The sequence below is a fragment of the Dendrobates tinctorius genome, unplaced genomic scaffold (assembly GCF_039654945.1).
Source record: "Dendrobates tinctorius isolate UK_male_01 unplaced genomic scaffold, ASM3965494v1 ptg000054l, whole genome shotgun sequence".
Classification (NCBI taxonomy): Eukaryota; Metazoa; Chordata; class Amphibia; order Anura; family Dendrobatidae; genus Dendrobates; species Dendrobates tinctorius.
Window position 1 is genome coordinate 13,683,705 of NW_027361722.1, and position 15,927 is coordinate 13,699,631.

At 46.3% G+C, this 15,927-nt stretch overlaps 1 protein-coding gene across 1 annotated transcript in view; it reads left to right on the top strand.

Moving 5' to 3' along the window:
- The first annotated feature begins 5,731 nt into the window (after positions 1-5,731).
- The window catches only part of TMEM39A (transmembrane protein 39A), a 57,096-nt gene continuing 46,900 nt past the window's right edge, over positions 5,732-15,927 (top strand). Inside the window, exon 1 of the mRNA XM_073577106.1 lies at positions 5,732-5,988. The gene's annotated coding sequence lies outside the window, so the exon portion shown is untranslated. The remainder of the gene's footprint in view (positions 5,989-15,927) is intronic.

Here is a 15,927-nt window from a genome sequence, read left to right on the forward strand (position 1 = left end):
AACAATAACATCTGGATGGACGGAACTCAAAATGACAACATTTTTGTTGGGCTTTCCTTGATATACTGTAAGTGTAAAATTGTCTTCATTTCTAAACACTTTAGTGTTGTACAATTCCTCTTTCATGGATTTTATTTCTTTAGGCACTTCTCGCCTTATCTTGTTCAGTGTTCCCACGATGGTTGTTCCTTTGCTTTTTAGCTGTTTAGCTAATTTTACTGAAGTAAAATAATTATCGGTTGTAACATTGCGACCTTTTTTCAAAAACGGGTCCAATAACTTCATTACCACATGGTCAGCTAAACGGTCCTCAGCACGGCGTGTGTCATCTTTTGCCTAGATAAGGGAAGCCATTTGCCAGATATTTGCTCTCCTTATCAATAGCTAGCCAATATTTGTGGCCATATTTATCTGGTTTGGAAGGCATGTACTGCGTGAATGGACACCTAGTTTTGCTTGGGAAAAGTTGCTCATCCACCGTTATGTATGGGCCAGGTTTGTAACACGCAATACAATTTTCAATAAACCTGTCCCACACAGTAGAAAATAGAGCAAACTTGTCCGTTTGCAGTCTCTCCGATCAAGTAGATTTCTCATCAAATCTGATAAGATAAGAGCCTAGAGTAAACAAGCTATTTTGTTCAGTATTACACAGTAATACAAGCAGGTAAAACACAAGGAAAATGTGAAAAGTTGACATGTAAATTGAACTACATCTATATGAACATCAGGGTAAATAAGACAGAGTGAAAAAATTATGCACAAAACTTTATAGCAACATTTAGTGACAAAAGGACCTCAAAATATAGTAGGGAGTCAAAATGACTCCCTTCAGTAGTTCTTGGTAAATTTTGAAAAAAACGCGCAAATTTTTCACCAAAATTATTTATTCTCACAAAATCTTTTTTCACATCATATTTGAGGAAAAGTCACCGAGTTTCAAGCCGGAATTCTGAAAAATGTAGTCACAGAAGAGAAATAAAAAACGAAAGGAGTCAAAATGACTCCATCAGTAGTTCTAGTGTTAAAGAACCTTATAATTTAATTATCATTATTATTATTAATTTTTTTTTAAATGGCTGATTTGTGGGGTTTTTGTTTAACATTCTGGACAATCCCTTTAAATCTTTTGATATATTCTAGCCACTTAAAAGTCCTGTACATTGATGTGTCGCTAATGTGTCATTGCACTGGGACAGCTTCTTCCCGGTACATAGACACGCCCCCTGCGCACTTCTAGCCTGATTTGCATACGGCTTGTACACTCGATATCTCAGGACTGGTACGTCGGATCTCCATTAAAAAAAGAAAGGAATCATTTATATTAGGGGACAAGCGCCTCCACAGCCATACCACTACTTGTAGGTATAAACGACAAGCAGATAAGTTCCCCATATGGGGGTTGTCCATCTTTGGGGGACTTTTTTTTTTTTAACTTAAAGTGGGTCTCACTCAGACCCGGCAGTCCTTCTGAGGACAGTCTCCCCCGTCTTCCTTTCAGCGGATCACGGACCCTTTTGACAGTAGTGGGCTGCGCTAAAAAATGGGGCCAGTCCAAAGGTAAGAATAGGGGCAAAGTTAAGGAGCAGGCAGTCCAGCAGCCACATCCGGAGTCCACCGTCATTAACCCCCATGAGGTCTTGGTCCTGTGATCCAGTAAGGGAGTCAACTCTGCCGATTTCTGGTGGTTAGGAGGTGGTTAAAAGGAAACTGGGAAGGAGCTTGCCAGGTACACAGGTTACTCAAGTCAAAATGGAAGACCACCTGGGTCTATGCCTCCCACTGCAAAAAATGTCACCCCCTTCTCTGCCCAGAGGCGTCATTGAACCAGGAATCTGCTGTAAGGAAGACTCTAGATCAGGGGTGGGGAACATCAGGCCCCAGGGCCATTTTCGGCCCTCGATGACCTTTTATCAGGCCCCCGAGCAGATTCTCAGGGACATCATTCTTGGGCAGGGAGCTGTATTTTGTTTGCCACAAGCTCATTAGTTTCTTCTTGCTCGGTTAGCACACACGCAGTGTTCACTACTGAACATTTAAGGGCATGCAATGAAAGATTAAGTCATGAGACCGGTGCCAGAGGCAGGATGTACTTTGTGGGCGGAGTTTGTACGGCCCCCGAAGGATGGTATAAATATCCAAATGGCCCTTGGCCGAAAAAGATTCCCCCCCCCCCCCCCCCCCCGCTCTAGATCTAATTGATGTGGCGGTAGTAAGGTCATATTAACATTCCGCTTCTCTACCAGTTTTTGAAACAAGAGAAATGGGAGTAATAGGTTTATAGAAGTTAAACTTTTATTTAATTACCAGAAAAGGGTGACAACAATATTAAAAAGATTTTATGATGCAACAAAAGGACAAACAGACACGATGCACAATAATCCAAATGTTTCCCACTGGGGTTTGTTTGCTGTGTAGGTGAATATAAATACAAGTATGGATAACGTTGGTCAGCATATCCGTAAAGTGCCATGTGCTTAGTTAGGTCATAAAAAGACCATTTGTATCAGTTTTCTGACTGCAGCGCTATCAGAAGTTAAGTGCTCAAAACAACAAGAGTAAAATCATCTTACGCTGTGGGGGAGGACAGTGTCGTGCAGTGCACAGACCGTGTGCTTCAGACCCCAACGCACGTTTTGCGTGGATTTTTTTTTTTGCTTTCTCAAGGGGCAGGTGTAGGACCCTCACCCCAAGTGAGATTACTACACAATACCAGTGACTGTCTGTTGTCTCTAACATCATGTCCTCCCTCTATCTAAAACTGAATCTTTCTCAAACTGAACTCCTTTTATTTCCTCCCTCCACTAACCTTCCTATACCCGACATTGCCATCTCCATGTGTGGTTCCGCCATTAATCCCCAGCAACATGCTCGCTGTCTTGGGGTCATATTTGACTCTTCCCTTCACTCGCATCTTAAAAACATCTCTAGAATTCAACCTTTTACGCTGTACAAACTCTGACTTTTACTCTCATTCATTCTCATCTGGACTATTGCAACTCTCTACTAATCAATCTCCCTCTTACCTGTCTCCTCCAATCCATCCTGAATGAGGCAGCCAGGATCATATTTCTGTCCAGCAGTTACACTGGTGCCTCCACCCTGTGCCAGCTATTGCACTGGTTGCCCATTCACTACAGAGTCCAGTAGAAACTCATCACTTTCACCTACAAAGCTCTCCACGGTTCAGCACCACCCTACATTTCCTTCATTTAGATGTGTCCTAAATTCTGAAAAAAAAACATGAAAAAATGTATCCAATATTACTCGCCAATCGTTAGACCGATGCCTCTACCTTGTGCCAGTCCTTACACTGGCTACCCATCCACTCCAGAATCCAGTACAAACTTATTACCCTCACCCACAAAGCCCTCCATGGCTCTGCACCACCCTACATCTCCTCCCTTGTTTCAGTATACCACCCTACCCACGCCCTCCGTTCTGCTTATGACCTGAGGTTAGTATCCTCAATAATCAGAACCTCCCACTTCCGTCTCCAAGACTTTACACGTGCTGCGCCAATTCTTTGGAATGCACTTCCCAGGTCAATACGATTAGTCCCCAATCCCCATAATTTTAAGCGTGCCCTGAAAACGCATTTATTCAGACTGGCCTATCGCCTCAACACATTAACCTAATCTATCCCTGTGTGGCACAGCCAAAAGTTTTACCATAACCAGATTCCCCGCATCATGTTCCCACATGCTTTATGCATCCATTAGCCCTCTGTGTCTGTACTGTCACACACCTAACATTATGGCTGGTCCATACAATCAGGGCAACTGTTACCACCCACCTTTCGTGTCTCCCTCTTTCCTCATAGACTGTAAGCTTGCGAGCAGGGCCCTCACTCCTCTTGGTATCTGTTATGATCTATGTGATTATTGTTATGCTGTAATGTCTATTGTCTGTACAAATCCCCTCTGAAATGTAAAGTGCTGCGGAATATGTCAGCGCTCTATAGAAATAAAATGTATTATTATACGAATAAGTCACTTAATCATTTCAATGAGACAGCAAATGATGCGGTTTTTTATATGTTTATTTTTTTTATATTTGGCAACAGAAGCAATGTGTCTATTTTTTAGGACTTTGTGCTTGAAAAAAATCCTATAGTTGTAATTGCATCAATAAAAGCAGAAGGAAAAGTCCCAGCCCCCCCTCCAAAAAAAGTTAAAAAAAAAGTTACAATCTTTTCTTGTCATCTGCAAATATGCTATTATGTTGCAGCTATAGGGTTAATCTGCAGGTGATACACTACCAGGAGAAAACAAATGGTATCACTCCTAGGAGCCCATGCAGGGAGTGGTTACATCCATCCATGGAAGTCCTCAAACAGAGGCCGGACAGACATCTATCTGGGATGATTTAGCGAATCCTGCTTTGAGCAGGGGGTTGGACCAGATGGCCCAGGAGGTCCCTTCCAACTCTACCATTCTATGATCCATAATGTGAGCAGCTGTGATAACTCTTGTTCATGATATAGTTCTCATTTCCATAGTTGAAAGGCATAAGGATACTTCCAAAATTCCTTTCCAATGCAACTATTACTTAACACACAAACTTGCAGCCTCTCTTCACACTGTAAGACAATACCTGCATGTTCTAGATTGACCACTGCTTCATTAGAACTTCTAGTTTATGGTGTTTGTATTATTGCATCTTCACCACTAGGGGTCACTGTATTTTTCTTTTAAACTATGGCCAATAGCGGCTGTATTTTTGTGGTCTTACCAGCAGGAGTCACTGTTGTGTGAAAAGTTTGTGGTTTTTGGTTTAGTGATATTTATGGTTAAATCTTGGGGGGTTTTCCAGGATATTAAAAAAAATAAATATAAATAAAAAATAGTTTGAAAAATTCTAAAAGTTCACATCACTTCTCTTTTTACCCCTAACATAAATAATATATATATACAAAAAATAATATTTTTCTGAAAACGTTCCTGGAAAAAATATTTTCCAACAGTCCAGCATTTGCCAGGAATAACCCGAATTTTCTGCCAGTAAAATGCAGGTGTAAAGGGTCAGGGTCCTATCCCAATATGTAGTAGGTGTAATAATAATAATATTGGCAAATACCTCCAATTAGAAATGTAGTATAGTTCTTCTGATTAGCTATGTCTCACCCCATGTGCAGGACCTTAGGTATCCATGGTCTCAACCACTCATGTAGTGACAGTTATTTGTTAGTGGTCGTAACCGTGGATACCTAAGGTCCTACACATGGGGTAAGAGACATAGCGAATCAGAAGAACTATACTATATTTCTAATATTATTATTATTACACCTTCTACCTATTGGGATAGGATCTTGGAGATGGGGAGACCCCCAATTAGCCTCCTCCGCTGCGGCTCCCGACCCTCCGCTTCGGTTCTCACGCGGCCACATGAGGGCGACGCACATCATCGTCGTTAGTGACGACTGTCACCCCTCACATGACCACACGGACCTCAGGAGGATATAACATTTGTTTTATATTTGGACTGAAGCAAATACACGTTGGGAGATTGGCGCAGCTCTCTCTGTATATTGCTGTATAGATGGAGAGATTATTTTTTATCTTTGTGTTTGTGAATGATTTTTAATTAAAAAAAATGTAAAAAAGAAAATAAATAATATATTTTATCACATTTATAGGTTTTATGACCCTCATCCAGCTGTGCCACCACCAACATGGCCGCCGGAATTCCCCTCTCGCTTTACGGCCGCAGCGCAGCGGAGCATCTCCTGCTCACGGAGCATGCGCCAAAGCGTCGCTCGGTGATGACGCCATCGATTCGCTCTGCCACGTCTCTCCTGGGCAGCTGCGGAGAGTAAAGGGAAGAAGAGAGCTGGGGAGGCAGAGGCTGCAGGAAGAGGGGTGTCCCGCTCCCCTGCAACCCTCCCCCAGGACGTGCACCCTGCATGGGCTCACTATGCGGCAGGCAGCCCCGTGCCAGAGACGAGCCCCGACCGATGACTGAGCCGCAGCCGCTGCCCTTCCATGTGTGAGTAACAGCCGCGCCGCCGCAATGTGTCACCACAGAGAGCTGCAACCTGCTGCGGAACTACAACTCCCAGCATGCACTCACACCCTTCACCAGCCGGGGCATGCTGGGACTTGTAGTTTCACAGCAGCTGTGCAGCCACAGGTAGCAGCTTACTCCTGTATACCCCTCTATGCGCACACAGTACCCCCGCTGTATACACGGTGTCATCTGCTGGGAGTTGTAGTTCTACAGCGGTCGGACTGCAGATCACACGTTCAATCCCCTTTACTCAGGGCGCGATGGGAGTTATAGTTTCCCAGCTGTCCTGGCTGCAGATTGTGAGGACATGCTGGGAGTTGTAGTGCTGCTATGGTTGGGTTGCAGAATGCATGCGTATGTGCATGCCATTATTATCGTGTAGCTTCAACTGCAAGCTGTCAGGGCATGCTGGGAGTTGTAGTTCATGAACACAATGTATCTGAGATCCCTGTATGCGCCTAAAGCTGCAAACTGATCGTGCTGGGAGTTGTAGTTCATACACATATACGCCTGCACACGACAGAGCAATAAAACTCATGATTACACCTCCTGCCGCCTGTGTGGGCATGCTGGGAGTTGCAGTACCACAGGACACTCACATATGGTGTATTATAGCAGAGGGATGCAACGACGAGCAGCAGTATTACACAGCATGAGGCCATCTGGTTCTTGTAGGACTACAAGTCTCAGCATGTCATGACGTCGTGCGAGTCTCCATCGACCCCCAAGTAATACCTGTAACATGAGTCAGTCTTCATGAACTAGGTGGCTCAGGATGAGCGCTGCTCTACAATCGCATTCCCAGATTCAGATTCCTATTGAGCAGTGTGAGGAATTGCTGGGAGTTGTAGTGCTGACGGCTTTTTCTTTTTAATCTTTTGTCACGTTACTTCATTTTTAGATCCTTAAACTCGCCCTCCGGTGCGTCCCATCTAAACTAATCGCTGCCGCTGCTGGAGGACGTCGCGTTCTGAGCTGAACAGTGATTTCTGCTCCGGTGGTGGCTACAGCGCAGGCATGAGATCAGCGCTCGCACGTGGGACTTTCTACCTTCGTTTTCTTCCTCTGATGAGGTTGTGTCCTCCCTGCTGTGCATTCACTGACAGCAAGCAGAAATCTTACAATAAATCAGGTTTGAAGGCAAAAATTCTAAATTGGCTGCGGAGGGAAGGGGTTAAATGCCAGGAAAGAATTGATCTATTTTCTGTGACTTTTTCCCTTTGTTTGACAAGGCTTGTGGCATGGTGCCCTGCGTGCCAAGCAAATAAACCCTGAACCCAAGCCGCCCCTGCAGCCATATAAGCCGGGCAGACATCCCGTCCGGGCACAATCACTCACAAAACTAACACTTTACATTGCTTAAAAGGCAGTTCCTTAGATAATAATGAACCGATTCCGGAATTCAGGTCTTCACCACACTTCTTGCATTCTATTCATGAATCAGGAGGCACTGGATGAACAGAGCTGATGCTTCCAAATAGTGATGTGCTGAGAACCGATCTCACGCTGGAAGCTCCTCGATAGCAAACAGCCTAGACAGAGATCTACCATCTGACAACACGTGATTATCACTAAGATGCAGAGATTTCCAAGGATTCGGCCTTTCCCCGATCATGAATCATAAAGCACAAGTATGGCCACCAGTCGTAATGACCGACCAGCTGATTACACAGAGTATTATAGCCGTCAGCCTGCTTGCTGATGGTTTTCAGATTGCCACCTTTTTTTTTTTTTTTCTGTGCTAGTCATTGTTCTGAATTTCAATCTTGCTGAACTGATGTCTGCAGAGAGCTCCCCCTAGTGGTGACGTCAGGCAGCTACAATTGTATTGATTAAAGGGCAGTGATCCAGGATAAGTTAAAAAATAAGTTTAAAATATTTTTAAAAAAAATTGCCTCTTAAAGGGGTTATCCCGTAATCAAAACGTATCCACAGGACGAGTGATAAGTATCCGATCGCTGGGGGTCCGACGATCGATCCTGTAAATGGCGCTTACCATGGTATTGCGGTATATAGTCCAAGTGATCAAATTGAGACTCGAAAATTAATGTTTTTTTAGAAATAAGAAAAAAATCTAAATGCTTCACCCGCTCTCCTTTTTATTCCCTCAATCCAAAAATTAAAAAAAAAAACATTTATTATTGTTGTTGCCATAAAAGTCCACAGTACAAAAAATATAAATTGAAAATGACAAAACTGCTTTTTTTTATTTTTTTTTTTTTTATTGTTCCGCTTCACCGTTTTGCAATCCTTTATATGGTAAAATGAATGGTGTCGATAACCAAAAAAAATTAGCTCGGGGGGGGGTTTGGGAGGAGAGTCCAAAACAAATAATGGACTGGCATTGAAGGGGTTAAATACTCCTTCTCCATCATCATCATCATCATCTCCATCATCATAATCTCCTCCATCATCATAATCTCCTCCATCATCATAATCTCCTCCATCATCATCATCATCTCCTCCTCCATCATCATCATCTCCTCCTCCTCCATCATCATCATCATCTCCTCCTCCTCCATCATCATCATCATCTCCTCCTCCATCATCATCATCATCTCCTCCTCCATCGTCAGCATCTCCTCCTCCTCCTCCATCGTCAGCATCTCCTCCTCCTCCTCCATCGTCAGCATCTCCTCCTCCTCCTCCATCGTCAGCATCTCCTCCTCCTCCATCATCATCATCATCTCCTCCTCCTCCATCATCATCATCATCATCTCCTCCTCCTTCATCATCATCATCATCTCCTCCTCCATCATCATCATCATCTCCTCCTCCATCTCCTCCTCCTCCTCCTTCTCCATCTCCTCCTTCTCCATCTCCTCCTTCTCCATCTCCTCCTTCTCCATCTCCTCCTTCTCCATCTCCTCCTTCTCCATCTCCTCCTTCTCCATCTCCTCCTTCTCCATCTCCTCCTCCTCCATCTCCTCCTCCTCCATCTCCTCCTCCTCCATCTCCTCCTCCTCCATCTCCATCTCCTTCTCCATCTCCTCCATCTCCATCTCCTCCTCCTCCTTCTCCATCTTCTCCATCTCCTTCTCCATCTTCTCCTCCTCCTCCTCCTTCTCCATCTCCTCCTCCTCCTCCTCCTTCTCCATCTCCTCCTCCTTCTCCATCTCCTCCTCCTTCTCCATCTCCTCCTCCTTCTCCATCTCCTCCTCCTTCTCCATCTCCTCCTCCTTCTCCATCTCCTCCTCCTTCTCCATCTCCTCCTCCTTCTCCATCTCCTCCTCCTTCTCCATCTCCATCTCCTCCTTCATCTCCATCTCCTCCTCCTCCTCCTACATCTCCTCCTCCTCCTCCATCTCCATCTCCTCCTCCTCCTTCTCCATCTCCTCCTCCTCCTTCTCCATCTCCTCCTCCTCCTTCTCCATCTCCTCCTCCTCCATCTCCTCCTCCTCCATCTCCTCCTCCTCCTTCTCCTCCATCTCCTCCTCCTCCTTCTCCTCCATCTCCTCCTTCTCCTCCTCCATCTCCTCCTCCTCCATCATCATCATCATCTCCTCCTCCTCCTCCTCCATCATCATCATCATCATCATCTCCTCCTCCATCATCATCATCATCATCATCATCTCCTCCTCCATCATCATCATCATCATCATCTCCTCCTCCTCCATCATCATCATCATCATCATCATCATCTCCTCCTCCATCATCATCATCATCATCATCATCATCTCCTCCTCCATCATCATCATCATCATCATCATCTCCTCCTCCATCATCATCATCATCATCATCATCATCATCATCTCCTCCTCCTCCATCATCATCATCATCATCTCCTCCTCCATCATCATCATCATCATCTCCTCCTCCATCATCATCATCTCCTCCTCCTCCATCATCATCATCATCATCATCTCCTCCTCCTCCATCATCATCATCTCCTCCTCCATCATCATCATCATCATCATCTCCTCCTCCTCCATCATCATCATCATCATCTCCTCCTCCATCATCATCATCTCCTCCTCCTCCATCATCATCATCATCATCTCCTCCTCCTCCATCATCATCATCTCCTCCTCCTCCTCCATCATCATCATCATCATCTCCTCCTCCTCCATCATCATCATCTCCTCCTCCTCCATCATCATCATCATCATCATCATCTCCTCCATCATCATCATCTCCTCCTCCTCCTCCATCATCATCATCATCTCCTCCATCATCATCATCTCCTCCTCCTCCTCCATCATCATCATCATCTCCTCCTCCATCATCATCATCATCATCATCTCCTCCTCCTCCTCCTCCTCCTCCATCATCATCACCTCCTCCTCCATCATCATCACCTCCTCCTCCTCCATCATCATCACCTCCTCCTCCTCCATCATCATCACCTCCTCCTCCTCCATCATCATCTCCTCCTCCTCCTCCTCCTCCTCCATCATCATCATCTCCTCCTCCTCCATCATCATCATCTCCTCCTCCATCATCATCATCTCCTCCTCCTCCTCCTCCTCCATCATCATCTCCTCCTCCTCCATCATCATCATCATCATCTCCTCCTCCTCCATCATCATCATCTCCTCCTCCTCCTCCTCCATCATCTCCTCCTCCTCCTCCTCCTCCTCCTCCTCCTCCTCCTCCATCATCATCTCCTCCTCCTCCTCCTCCTCCATCATCTCCTCCTCCTCCTCCATCATCATCTCCTCCTCCTCCTCCTCCATCATCTCCTCCTCCTCCTCCTCCTCCTCCTCCTCCTCCTCCTCCTCCATCATCTCCTCCTCCTCCTCCATCATCATCTCCTCCTCCTCCTCCTCCTCCTCCATCATCTCCTCCTCCTCCTCCATCATCATCATCATCTCCTCCTCCTCCTCCTCCTCCTCCTCCATCATCATCATCATCATCTCCTCCTCCTCCTCCTCCTCCATCATCATCATCTCCTCCTCCATCATCATCATCTCCTCCTCCATCATCATCATCTCCTCCTCCTCCTCCATCCTCATCTCCTCCTCCTCCTTCTCCATCCTCATCTCCTCCTCCTCCATCCTCCTCCTCCTCCTCCAGCATCTCCTCCTTCTCCTCCTCCTCCATCATCATCATCATCATCCATCTCCTCCTCCTCCAGCATCTCCTCCTTCTCCTCCTTCTCCTCCTCCTCCAGCATCTCCTCCTTCTCCTCCTTCTCCTCCTCCTCCAGCATCTCCTCCTTCTCCTCCTCCTCCAGCATCTCCTCCTTCTCCTCCTCCTCCAGCATCTCCTCCAGCATCTCCTTCTCCTCCTCCTCCAGCATCTCCTCCTCCAGCATCTCCTCCTCCAGCATCTCCTTCTCCTTCTCCTCCTCCAGCATCTCCTTCTCCTTCTCCTCCTCCAGCATCTCCTTCTCCTTCTCCTCCTCCAGCATCTCCTTCTCCTTCTCCTCCTCCAGCATCTCCTTCTCCTTCTCCTCCTCCAGCATCTCCTTCTCCTTCTCCTCCTCCAGCATCTCCTTCTCCTTCTCCTTCTCCTCCTCCAGCATCTCCTTCTCCTTCTCCTTCTCCTCCTCCAGCATCTCCTTCTCCTTCTCCTTCTCCTCCTCCAGCATCTCCTTCTCCTTCATCTAAAGCTAAAATACAATTCTTGCTCTTCCCTCCAGGAAGCAGAGCATTTCCTTTTCTCATATATGCCAAGTATTTTGGGGGTGGGCTGTGTCGACCCCACTAATACAGGGCCAATGAGAGGACCTGCAGGTCTCCCCCTCGCCGCTGCCGTGCCCATCATCTCACAATACTCCTCTTATTCACACACAATGGATATTTCTTTGGGAGTCACTTGTGACCTCATGGATTTCCCTCTTCTCCCGACTTAAAAGGGAATTATCCAGTTATTACGGATTATGATCTCAGCGACCGGAGCGTTCACTTCATAAATAATCTGCAATTAGTCACAGGATACGGGACGCACATCTTCATATTGTTACATGGTGTCTATACTGTACTCACTGCCGGAGCTGCAGATGGTAAAATCCCCTTAAGAAGAGGAGCGCTGACCTTATTACTTGTGTCCTGATTGGTTTATAGCAGAACGCCAGTTCTGTATTCCCGGGATCACTTCTACACAGCACTGAATGTGGATCTCACTGCAGGTTCTTTCCTACGCAGCTATTAGCACGTAATCATCCCCAACCAGACTTGTAATTTGTCCTGATTAGCTGAAAGTTTCACTGCGCTGATCTGGATTTTCAACATACATGCATTACTGATCCTGTACTGATCCTGAGTTACATCCTGTATTCTACCCCAGAGCTGCACACACTATTCTGCTGGTGCAGTCACTGTGTACATACATTACATTACTGATCCTGAGTTACATCCTGTATTCTACCCCAGAGCTGCACTCACTATTCTGCTGGTGCAGTCACTGTGTACATACATTACTGATCCTGAGTTACATCCTGTATTCTACCCCAGAGCTGCACTCACTATTCTGCTGGTGCAGTCACTGTGTACATACATTACATTACTGATCCTGAGTTACATCCTGTATTATACCCCAGAGCTGCACTCACTATTCTGCTGGTGCGGTCACTGTGTACATACATTACATACATACATACATCCTGAGTTGCATCCTGTATTATACTTGTCACGGGGTCCTTCTTCGATACCACACAATCAACAGAGCGAGGGAAGGGTGAACAAGACCTTTATTACAGGCAAAATTAGAAGGTCCATTAAGATTCCACCACACTGAGGATGCAATAGTTCAGAACAAGAATGCAGTCCAGTAACAGGATATAATGTCCAGGGAGGCGAGATTCCAAAACTCTAACACCAGAGGATAAAATGGGTCCTTCTCTCTGAAGTGCTGTCTGTACACGATCCTCTCCACACAGGAACTGACTTGTCCTCCCCACCCTCTTCCTTGTGTACAGCTCCTGTCCTCCCCAGCCCCCTCCTTATGTCCAGGGGTAGTCAGACAGGTTGAGGAGACAAAGGAGCCTTGGGGATTAAGGAACTGCAGGGGGTCCTCAAGAGACAGATACAGTCAGGCTACAGACGCACAAGGCAACAAGAAAACACTATGAAAATCAGTGAAATAGAAATATACACAAAATGACATCCACATAACCTATCACACCATCACAACCTCTCCCCCCCATAATAAGTGAGCACGCCATGAGGTCTACACAGACCTCTGGCCTGCTCACTTTAGTCCACATTGCTCAGTCATTTATAGTTCCTTGTACAGTGGCAGGGGTAGGTCGGCCTGGGGAGTCTATGGTTCTTCTTGTCGAGACAGACCATCGGTGTTCTGGTGTTGGCTTCCCCGCTTGTGTTGAATGGAGAAGCTGTAGGGTTGTAAGGACAAGCTCCACCGCAGCAATCTTCCATTGTCCCCTGATACGCGATTCAGCCATGTGAGGGGGTTGTGGTCTGTAACAATTGTGAAGTCTCTGCCATACAAGTAGGGCTGCAATTTTTTTTTAGTGCCCATACGATGGCAAGGCACTCCTTTTCAATAGTGGCATAGGCAACTTCCCGAGCCAGTAGTTTCCGACTGGCAAAAGCAACAGGATGTTCTTCTCCGGCGGCGTTCACTTGGCTAAGTACTGCCCCAATCCCAAAGGTGGATGCATCTGTCTGCACGAGGAACCTGCGTTTATAATCCGGGGCAGCCAAGACAGGAGCAGTGACGAGGGCAGTCTTTAATGCTGAAAAGGCATCCTCGCATGCCGTCGTCCACGTCACATTCCTAGGCATGTTCTTGTGGGTCAGGTCGGTTAGGGGCTTGGCCAAGGTGCGACTCTGTTGCGGTTCGTGGTGGTTGCTCCCCGGTGAGGTCCGGATGACGTAGTGCTTGAAGGGCCTGTAGTCGGGTGACTGCTCCCACAAATTGGCACTGTAACTCCCCAATGTCGTTCCCAAGGAGGATATCTGCAGGAAGTCCTCCCATAACTCCAATCCAACACAGTTTTTCTCCACAACCATAATCCAAACGCACAGAAGCTCGCTGTATATATTTGGGGGCACCCCCCGCCAGGACAATGGGAATTCCCGGACCCTGGTAAATTGCCTCGGGTCGAACCACACGGGGGTCAGCGATAGTCAAGAATGCCCCCGTGTCTCTAAATCCTGACACTTTGTATCCATCAATAAAGACATCCTGCAAGTGGCGTTGCCGTTGCTCTGAGTAGCTAAAGGACAGAGGCCGGAGTCCGTACACTCCAGGAGGGGTATCTATGGTGCCGTGGTCGGTGGTCCACTCTGGTGGGGGTGGTGGTAGCTCTTCCTCAGGTGTGGTGGAATGTACAAGATGCACTGGACGAGGTGGGGCTGCGTGGGGCTCCCTCCGAATCCTGGAGGGACAGCCAGACTGCAAATGTCCAGGTTGCCCACACCCATAACACCTCCTCTCTGTGATACCCCCAGGTCGTGGTCGGAACTGTTGGGGCCTAGGATTGTGAGGCGTGATTGTCATCGGCTTGCGACTAGGTGGAAGAGCAGATATAATTGGAGGGGGACGGGGAGCGGGAGCAGGCCGTGGTTCATTGTCCAGAAGCCTCCTCCATTGCGGCCAGATAGTAAGGGCTTCATCGGCCAGGGCTGCAGCTCTCTCCATGGTACACGGCGTGCGCTCCCGGACCCATTCCCGTACCTCTGCAGGGCACTTGGCAAGAAATTGTTCTATAAGGAACGCCTGTATAACATCTTCCACTGTAAAGGCGTTTTCTGCTTCCAGCCATCTCCGACATGCCTCGGACATCTTATGTGCATACATCCTAAACGATCCCCCCGTGGTGCATGGGAGGTCTCGGAACTTGGCCCTATATGAGTCTGGGGTGATAGCATGGTAATCCAGGATAGTCCGCTTTACAATGTTATAATCCCGATTCCGCAGTGCATCAATGGTTCGGTAAGCCTCCGCCAAGCTTCCGTTCAGGAGCCCCACTAACAAACGCATCCAGCTAGAGTGGGGCACCTCCATCACAGCACACTGCTGCTCAAAGTCTTTGAAGAACCCCTCCACATCTCCAGAAGCCTCATCAAATGGCTTAACCCCTTCACTACCAAGGGTGGTTTGCACGTTAACTACCGGGCCAATTTTTACAATTCTGACCACTGTCCCTTTATGAGGTCATAACTCTGAAACGCTTCCATGGATCCCGGTGATTCTGACATTGTTTTCTCGTGACAAATTGTCCTTCATGTTAGTGATAAAATTTCATTCATATAACTTGCGTTTATTTGTGAGAAAAACGGAAATTTGGTGAAAATTTTGAAAATTCCGCAATTTTCCAACTTTGAATTTTTATGCCCTTAAATCACAGAGATATGGCACACAAAAAAAGTTAATAAGTAACATTTGCCACATGTTTACTTTACATCAGCACAATTTTGGAACCAAAATTTTTATTTTTTAGTAAGATATAAGGGTTAAAAGTTGACCAGCGATCTCTCATTTTTGCAACACCATTTTATTTTTACAGACCACATCACATTTGAAGCCACTTTGAGGGGTCTATATGATAGAAAATACCCAAAAGTGACACCATTCTAAAAACTGAACCCCTTAAGGTGCTTAAAACCACATTCAAGGAGTTTATTAACCCTTCAGGTGCGTCACAGGAATTTTTTGAATATTTAAAAAAAATTAACATTTAACTTTTTTTCACAAAAAAAATTACTTCAGGTTCAATTTTTTTTATTTTACCAAGTGTAACAGGAGAAATTGGACTGCAAAAATTATTGTGCAATTTGTCCTGAGCACGCTGATACCTGATATGTGGGGGGGAACCACTGTTTCGGCGCATGGCAGAGCTCAGTAGGGAAGGAGCGCCGTTTGACTTTTTCAATGCAAAATTGGCTGGAATTCTGATTGGACGCCATGTCGCGTTTGGAGAGCCCCTGATGTACCTAAACAGTGGAAACCCCCCACAAGTGACCCCATTTTTGAAACTAGACCCCCTAAGGAACTTATCTAGATATG